Genomic DNA, 8,492 nt, shown 5'->3' with positions numbered 1-8,492 from the left:
ACACAAAAAAAAAAAAAAAAAAAAAAATTGAATATTTACTTCCAGTATCTTAAAGTCCTCTGTGTGTCCCTCTGTGATCACGATTTCCCTTCTTCCCCAGTCTCTCCCCCATCAGATGTAACTACTATCCTGAAATTAGGAGTAATCATTGCTGTTTTTCTCTACAGTTTTACTAACTAAATGCATTCCTAAACAACATATTGTTTAGTTTTTCCTGTTTTTGAACCTCTAAATAAATGGAATCTGTTTGTATGTATATAGCTCCTGTGATTTGCTTCTTTCACTCAACATTGTGTCTCTGAGATTCATACATGTTGGCACATGTAGTTCCCACAGCTAGGAGGATCTCAGTTCCCAGAGCAGGGATTGAACCCAGGCCATGGCATTGAAAGCCTGGAATCCTAACCACTAGGCCACCAGGGAACTCCCAGTTGAGCATCTTTAATTCAACTGTTGGCCATTTGAGTGAGTTTTCTTCTTTGAGAAGTGCCTAGTCTAGTTTCTGGCCTTCCTTCCTTCCTTCCTTTTTCCTTTCTTTCTGGTGTGATTTCCCAAGTCTTTATTGTGTGGTTACAGAGGATGTGGAGATTGGTTTCAGGAGTTTTGACATGGTGGGAAAGATGTCGTATTCCCTGAGCTCTTCAATGTGTCTGTAGATTTCACAGTGCTTGGCTCTGCATCCTTGTTTGGCCACCTTACACCAAAAGACTAAGTTTTGGAAATCAAAAGTTCAACCTGGCTTCAGCCCCTCTTGGAAAGGTGATAGTATGAACTTCTTTCTTTCTTTTTTTCTTCTCTTTCTTTTTCTTGATGTTTCATCTTTTGTCCCATCTCATTATGGTTCCTTCTCTATATCTTTAATTGTAGAAAATCTTTTCTGCTAAGTCTTTTGTTTTCTAATCAATAGTTTCTCTGTAAATAATTGTAAATTTGGTGTGCTCATGGGAGGCGGCAACATATGTATATGTATAACTGAATCACTTTGTTATAAAGCAGAAACTAACACACCATTGTAAAGCAATTATACTCCAATAAAGACGTTATGGGCTTCCCTGGTGGTGCAGTGCTTGAGAGTCCGCCTGCCCATGCAGGGGACACGGGTTCGTGCCCTGGTCCGGGAAGATCCCACATGCCGCAGAGCGGCTGGGCCCGTGAGCCATGGCCACTGCGGCTGGGCCCGTGAGCCATGGCCACTGAGCCTGCGCGTCCGGAGCCTGTGCTCCACAACAGGAGAAGCCACAACAGTGAGAGGCCCGCGTACAGCAAAAAAAAAAAAAAAGACGTTAAAAAAATGAGCATGAGAATAGGCTGCCCTATAAAGTATTTTGTGCTGTGGGTTGAAAGCTTAAATAAGTAGTTTTAGCTAACTAGTTTCAATTCTACCTAAATGAGGAAATTATAGAAAAATTATTGGGTGAAATATTGGTCAAATAGTATCAGGTTCCTTTTACCTTCTGTAAACACCAAATAATGTACTGTCATCAACAGGGAAACCTTCACTCAGATCTCTGTCGCTTGTCTTGCTATGGAATTGCAACTCTTTGTACATAAATATGAAATGGATGGTAATATGACAGATTCATGGTTCCACTTCTAAAATAAGAAAATGTTTCCTTTAATGAGACCAAAGCAGATGAGAGGTAGAGGAGAAAGTATAAGTAAGTCAGGCAGGCAGTCTCCTATGTTGTATAATTTTTTGAGAAATTCAAAATGACATTCCTCTTCCCCACCCCACTAAAAAATAGCCTTTTCATTAGTCTGTCATAGGGTAGGAAATTCTTACCATTGGAATTAAAATGCTATGCTCCCAGAGGCTATGATTAAATTCCATTGTTATCTTGTATTGATGGAGGGGTGGGGGTGGGGGATGAGGCCTCTGCTCTAAGGAGAGAGAGGGAAGTAACGAATCAACCCACTATCACCTGTAACTCATATTTTCACAGAAGGCAGGATCCAGAGAGAAGGGGACCTATAACAGATTCCTGGGGCATCTGGCAATAAGGAGTAGTTAGAATGGAGTACTGCAGCAGAGGACTTTGGAAAACAGGGGTGCATTGGGTGTTTGGAAACGGACTGAAGCCAAAGTGAATGCCTGAAGACCCACCTGATCCACCTATAATGCCCTCTCCATACCTACTGGATTAGAATTTTCATTTTAACAGGATCACCAGGTGATTCATGTGCACATTAAATTTGAGAAGTGTTGCTCTTACAGAGTCTGCAGCTCACAAGGGCTCAAACACTTGAGCAGGTTGGGAAAATGATTAAATGGAAAAAAAGTTGGGAACTGATCTCACAAAATGGTTTAATTAGATTCCTTTATTTAACAAAGATTTGTCCTTTAAGAAATGGTTTAGAAACTAAACTTCCTTCCCCCCTTGCTTGAATCTTGCCAGATCAGCAAACCACACACAATCCCCCTTTTTTTATTACAGGAAAAGCCTCAGTTTAGGTGAAATAAACATCAAGATTCCGGGTTGGAGCCCTTCTTTTGATTGTTAAGGAAATATGAAAACAAACAATAATCAAAAAACCCCTAGAGACTTTGTTTAGATACCACTTTATCTTAGCACCTGTCAGAGGTCATACAGCTGAGAACTGGGAGGTAGGTGGCAGGTCAGATCTCAAAGTGGACTGCTCTTAAAAAAATAAGGAACAAAATATAGTCATTGCTCCAACTTAAGGCTCTTACATTTAGAAATCTCAGTTGGAACTCAGCTTAGTTCCTTGGCCTTTTCCGAGCAAGCTGATTCAATGAAAAGGGATCCCCTATTTTTCCTAATAGGTAGTCCAGCTTGGCCCGTTAATGTGTGCCTACTAGAAGGGAAAAAAACTAGCCAGGCTGGAGACAGAGCAGGTGGCAGACAATCTTTGAGGAAAGATTGAAAATGTGCCTCTGCCTTGGAACTGACCTCTCTTCACTCTGATTTTGTGCTACCCTCAGGTGGCTTCCTGGTAGTATAAAGAGAGGAAAAACAGGTAACTTTGGGGGAGACAAGGAATATTATTTTACTGTTTTATAATTGGATTATAAATTAGTTCATTTCCAAGGGGGAAAATGAATATCTTGAGGAGTTTGGGGTAAGTTCCATTTTCTCAGGGAAAACTTGATTCTACTGGGCTTTCCAGAGACTAAATCAGAGAATCAACAAAGTGAGCATTTGCTCATTCAATGTTCACTCAACAAACATTTATTAAATACTTACTCTCTAACAGGCACTGTGTAGGAGCTGATGATACAGCAGTAAATAAGATATACAAGCTCCCTGTCCTTATGGAACTTATATTTTGGTGGGAGAGACAGATTAAAAACAAATAAAAAGAAATATACTTCAGGTAATGAGGAGTGCTATGAAGAAAATTGAAACAGGGAAGGGAATAGACAATGATGTGTGTGGTGGAGGGGCTATTTTAGATAGGATGATCAGGGAAGACTTCTTTGAGTAGTTGACATATGACACTTGTGTGCTGAGAAGGGAACAGTCATGCTTCTTTGGCATTCTAGAGGGAGAACTAGTACATATAAAGGACCTGAGGTGGAAATGAGCTTGGTGTACTAGAGGAATAGCAAGAAGGCCAGTGTTATGGGTTGAATTGTGTCTCCTCTAAAATTCATATGCAGGGGAATTCCCTGGCGGTCCAGTGGTTAGGACTCAGTGCTTTCACTGCCAAGGGCCCAGGTTCAATCCCTGGTCAGGGAACTAAGATCCTGCAAGCCCTGTGGTGTGGCCAAAAAAAATTGTATGCAGAACCCCGAGTACTCTAGAAAGCAACCTTATTTGGATGTAATTCATTAAGATGAAGTCATACTGGAGTAGGGTGGGCTTTTAATATGACTAGTGTCATTATAAAGGGAGGAAATTTGAACACAGACATGCACACAGGGAGAACACCATGTGAAGATGAAAGCAGAGATCAGGGTGATGGTTCTATAAGCCAAGGAATACCCAAGATTGCCAGCAAACCATCAGAAGCTAGGGGACAGGCATGGAACAGATTCTTCTTCACAGCTCTGAGAAGGAAAAATCCCTGCCAACATCTTGAACTGGGACTTCTAGCCTCCAGAAGTGTGAGACAACAAACTTCTTTCTGTTGAAGCCACTCAGTGTGAGGTACTTTGTTATGGCAGCCCTAACAAATGAATACAGCCAGTGTTGCTGGAGACAAGTGAGAGAATGGGGTAAGAAATGAGTTCAGAGAGGTAGGTAAAAGTCAGATTATCTGGGGTCTTGCAGGCCTTTGCAAATGTGATGCAAATAGACCTAAACCCATTGTTTTTGGTACACTTAGGGAGCCTCTAAAGATTAGAGGTAAGTGAAGGCTATAGGTCGCCTCTCCCACAACCTCCTTACTAGGTAGAACGTTACAGTGAAGGTAACTGTCAGACTTAATTCTGACACATGCAGTTATTAGCAATCAGGGCTCAAAACAGTCACATAGCCTCTTCTTGTAAATTGGGTGAAGTATCAATACATACTCTCTGTCTGACCTTTAGGAACTCCAGAAAGTTGCTTGCACGAAAGATTTACCTGAAACAGATGGCCTAATAATATGGTAACGGGATCAACCTATCTTCTGGGTGGAGCAGGAAAATCTTCCATTAAGTGATATATATTAGTTATCTCTTGCTGTGCTACAATTACCACCAAATTTAGTGCCTTAACAACAAACATTGATTATATCACATAGTTTCTGTGGGTCAGGAATCCAGGATCAGCTTTGTTGGCTGCTTCTGGCTGAGAGTCTCTCAAAAGGTTGCAGTCAAGATGTTGGCTAGGGCTGCCGTCATCTAAAGGCTTGAATGGGCCCGGGGATCTTCTTCCAAGGTGGTTCACTCATATGCCTAGCAAGTTAGTGTTAGTTGTTGGCAGATCTCAGTTCCTCAACACATGGCCCTCCATTTCTCATAATGTGCAAGCTCGGAGCAATGATCCAAGACAGAGCAAGACAGAAGCTGCAATGTCTTTTCTGACCCAGCCTTGGGAGTCACATTTGGTCATTTCCATAATATTCTACTGGTTACATTACAGTGGTTACATTCTTCCCTATTCAGTGTGGGAAGGGAGTAACTACACAAGGAAAGAATCACTGGGGACCATCTGGCAGGCTGGTTATCATGTAGTGAGATAGAGGACCACACAGAGTCTGAGGCCTAGAATGCCACTCCAAAGAGTACTGAGCTGTTGGGTTTGCTTGCCAGATTTTTATATTCTGATCATGCAAGGATGGAAGCACCTGGACAATATTTCTAGCCACTTCACATATTTTGAAAGCAATTCATTTCACCAATGAAATATATTTCTTACATCTTTTATGCTGATAAGTGGAGTCTGTGGTGCAAGGTTTCCTAACCTTGGGTCCTGGGGATAGAACCCAGGGGGTTCTGGGACCTTGATGGAAAAAAATTATGCCTTTATTTTTTTTTTCTTACTGAATGTAGTCAACAAACCACAGTCTTATTAGTAGTACCTGTGACTTTGTCACCAGCACATATCAAAGATATTTTCATATCACATTATAGCTATTGCCAATATCTTAAAAGATCATTAAATTCATTACTATTTCAAAACTATGGTGATTATTAGACCTGCTGCTAGATCTTGTTATTTGCTGGGCTAATAAAGAAATATATATATTAATATGTCAAAATTGTATCTTTAATATTTTTTTCCTATTTCTTTTTTTTATTATTATTTATTTTCATTGGAGTATGGTTGCTTTACAATGTTGTATTAGCCTCCACTTCACAACAAAATGAATCAGCCATACAGGTATGGATATCCCTTCCCGTTTGGACTTCCCTCCCATTTAGGTTACCACAGGGCAGGGCATTAGGTAGAGTTCCCTGTGCTATACAGTATGTTCCCATCAGTTGTCTATTTTATACATAGTATCAGTAATGTATATGTGTCAATCCCAGTCTCCCAATTCCTCCCACCCCACCCCACCCTGTATCTTTAATATTTTGATAATTGCATTTCAACACAATTGGTTTTAATTGTAATCTTATGTTTTATCTTGTTGTGCATTAAAAACATGACTCTGAATCGGGTTCACCAGTTGGCCAAAGGGGCCCATGGCACAAAGAAAGTGTAAGAACTCCTGCTTTAGCACAGGTTCAGATAGGAAAATGTGAACATGGTGGTGGGGTGTGTAACTACCTTTGGGGTAAGGACACCTGAGTAGGATCTTTCAAATGCTAACTAACCACTCCTCAGTCTATATTCCTGATTAGGATAATTCAAATGTTAACTAACCACCCCCAGAGTGTGAATTAAAACTAATTTACAATGAGTTGAATAAATTGTTTATCAATATGAATAATCATTGCCTGTTCTTTCTCCACTTCAAAATATATACTAAACCCACCCCTCCCTTCTTCCTACCTCCACTGCCCCCACACTAGACCAATATTTCAAAAGATTATTTTTTAGACCAATACACCATTTCATTAAATCATTGATTCTATGAATCCAAGATGTCCATAGGTTGTAAGACCCATCATTCTCTTATGCACCAAGAAAGAAAAATTGCTCTTAATTAAACTATGCTGTACCATTAATGGTAAAATTCATCCCAATTTCAGAGGTGATGAAAAGTGGGGAAAATATGCATCTTAGAATAAACAAGGTATATTACACAGCTGATACTGAAGTGCTTTGAAGTAAATTATAGGCAATATAAAACATTGCACACATACAATATAACATGGTGAGGAGTTTGGATTTTATTTTAAATGTGAGAGAAAGCTGTTTTGAGCAGGGAAGAGATGTGATCTGGTTTTCATTTTTTATACGTATACTCTGGTAGTTGTGCAAAGAACAGATCAGGGGAGAGGTGGATGTGACCAGAGAGGCTTGGTCTAGGGTTGGAGCAGTGGAGGTAGGAAGAAAGGGTGGATTTCGTAAATACTTTGAAGAGGAAGAAGACCAGTAATGTTCGTTCATATTGATAAACAATGTATACAACTCATTAAGCAAAAAGAAAACACTGCTACAAATCTAAATAATTTTTAAATCTTATTTTTTTTTTCTTTTTTGCGGTACGCGGGCTTCTCACTGTCGTGGCCTCTACTGGTTCAGAGAACAGGCTCTGGACGCTACGGTACGCTCAGTGGTCATGATTCATTGGCTTAAACCACTCGGCAGACCGGGGTAGGAACCCATATCCTCTGCATTAACAGGCGGACTCTCAACCACTGCACCACCAGGGAAACTGTTAACTCTTCTTTTGACATTCATTAAGTCAGTACTACTGAATCTCTTTCACTTTCAGAAGCTCTGCCAATCTTTCATTAGCTGCAGCTAAGTCCCACCTCTGCCATTCTTTCATTAGCTGCAGCTAAGTCCCACCTCCAGGTGCCAGTATTTCACTTCATTGTACAGGAGGAAGCAGCATGAATGACTAGCACAAGGGCAGGAATGACTGACAGCCCCTTGTATGAGCCTTCCCCAGGGACATTGATATTTTCATATGGGTGCTTTAAAATACAAAGTAAGTATGTGTATTAGTTTGTTCTTGCTGCCTTAACAAAATAGCACAGAGCGGGTGGCTTAAACAGCAGAAATTTATTTTCTCACAGTCCTGGAGGCTGGAAGTCCAGATCAAGGTCACCATCAGGTTGGTTTCTGGTGAGAGCTCTCTTCCTGGCTTGTAGATAGCTATCTTCTCGCTGTGTCCTCAAATGGCATTTCCTCTGTGTACATGGAGAGAGGGAAAGAGGGAGAGACGAAGAGAAGGAGAATGGGAGGGAGACAGGAAGACCGGGACACCAGCCTTATCAGATTAAGGCCCCTTCCTTATGACCTCAACCTTTATCACCTACTTATATGCCTTATCTCCAATACAGTCTCATTAGGGGTTAGGGCTTCAACATATGAATTCTGGGGACACACAATTTAGTCCATAAGATTACCATTCTTCAAAATATATTAGGGACATAATTTGAAGTACGGAAAAAATTATGAATAAAGATGTTCATTGCAGCATTATCTGTAGTGGTCAACAAAAAGGAAATAATCTAAATGCTCAATAACAGAATAGTTAAATCAATTATAGCATATCTACACAGTGGAACACTACACAACTATTTAAAGAATGTAACAGGAAAATGTGTATGATTTGAAGTTAATGGAGAGAAAAACCAAGATATCAGAATAATCACAACAATGTATAATTTGGCATGTAAAAAGCTTGAAAGGAGGGCTTCCCTGGTGGTGCAGTGGTTGAGAGTCTGCCTGCTAATGCAGGGGACACAGGTTCATGCCCTGGTCTGCCAAAAAAAAAAAAAAAAAAAAAAAGCCTGAAAGGAAATAGAGCAAGATATTAAATGTGGCAATTGATAAGTAATGAGTTTCTTTGTGATTTTCTGAATTTTCTACATTTTTATAATGTGCATCATTGCTTTTATATTTTAATTATTAAAATTTTTATCAAAGTTATGCATTATCAGAGTTTACAGAGTTTAAAAGTTCTGTAAGTTTTATTATGAA

Source organism: Kogia breviceps, chromosome X, assembly GCF_026419965.1.
Source record: "Kogia breviceps isolate mKogBre1 chromosome X, mKogBre1 haplotype 1, whole genome shotgun sequence".
In the NCBI taxonomy this organism is placed as follows: Eukaryota; Metazoa; Chordata; class Mammalia; order Artiodactyla; family Physeteridae; genus Kogia; species Kogia breviceps.
This window is presented reverse-complemented; position numbering follows the sequence as displayed.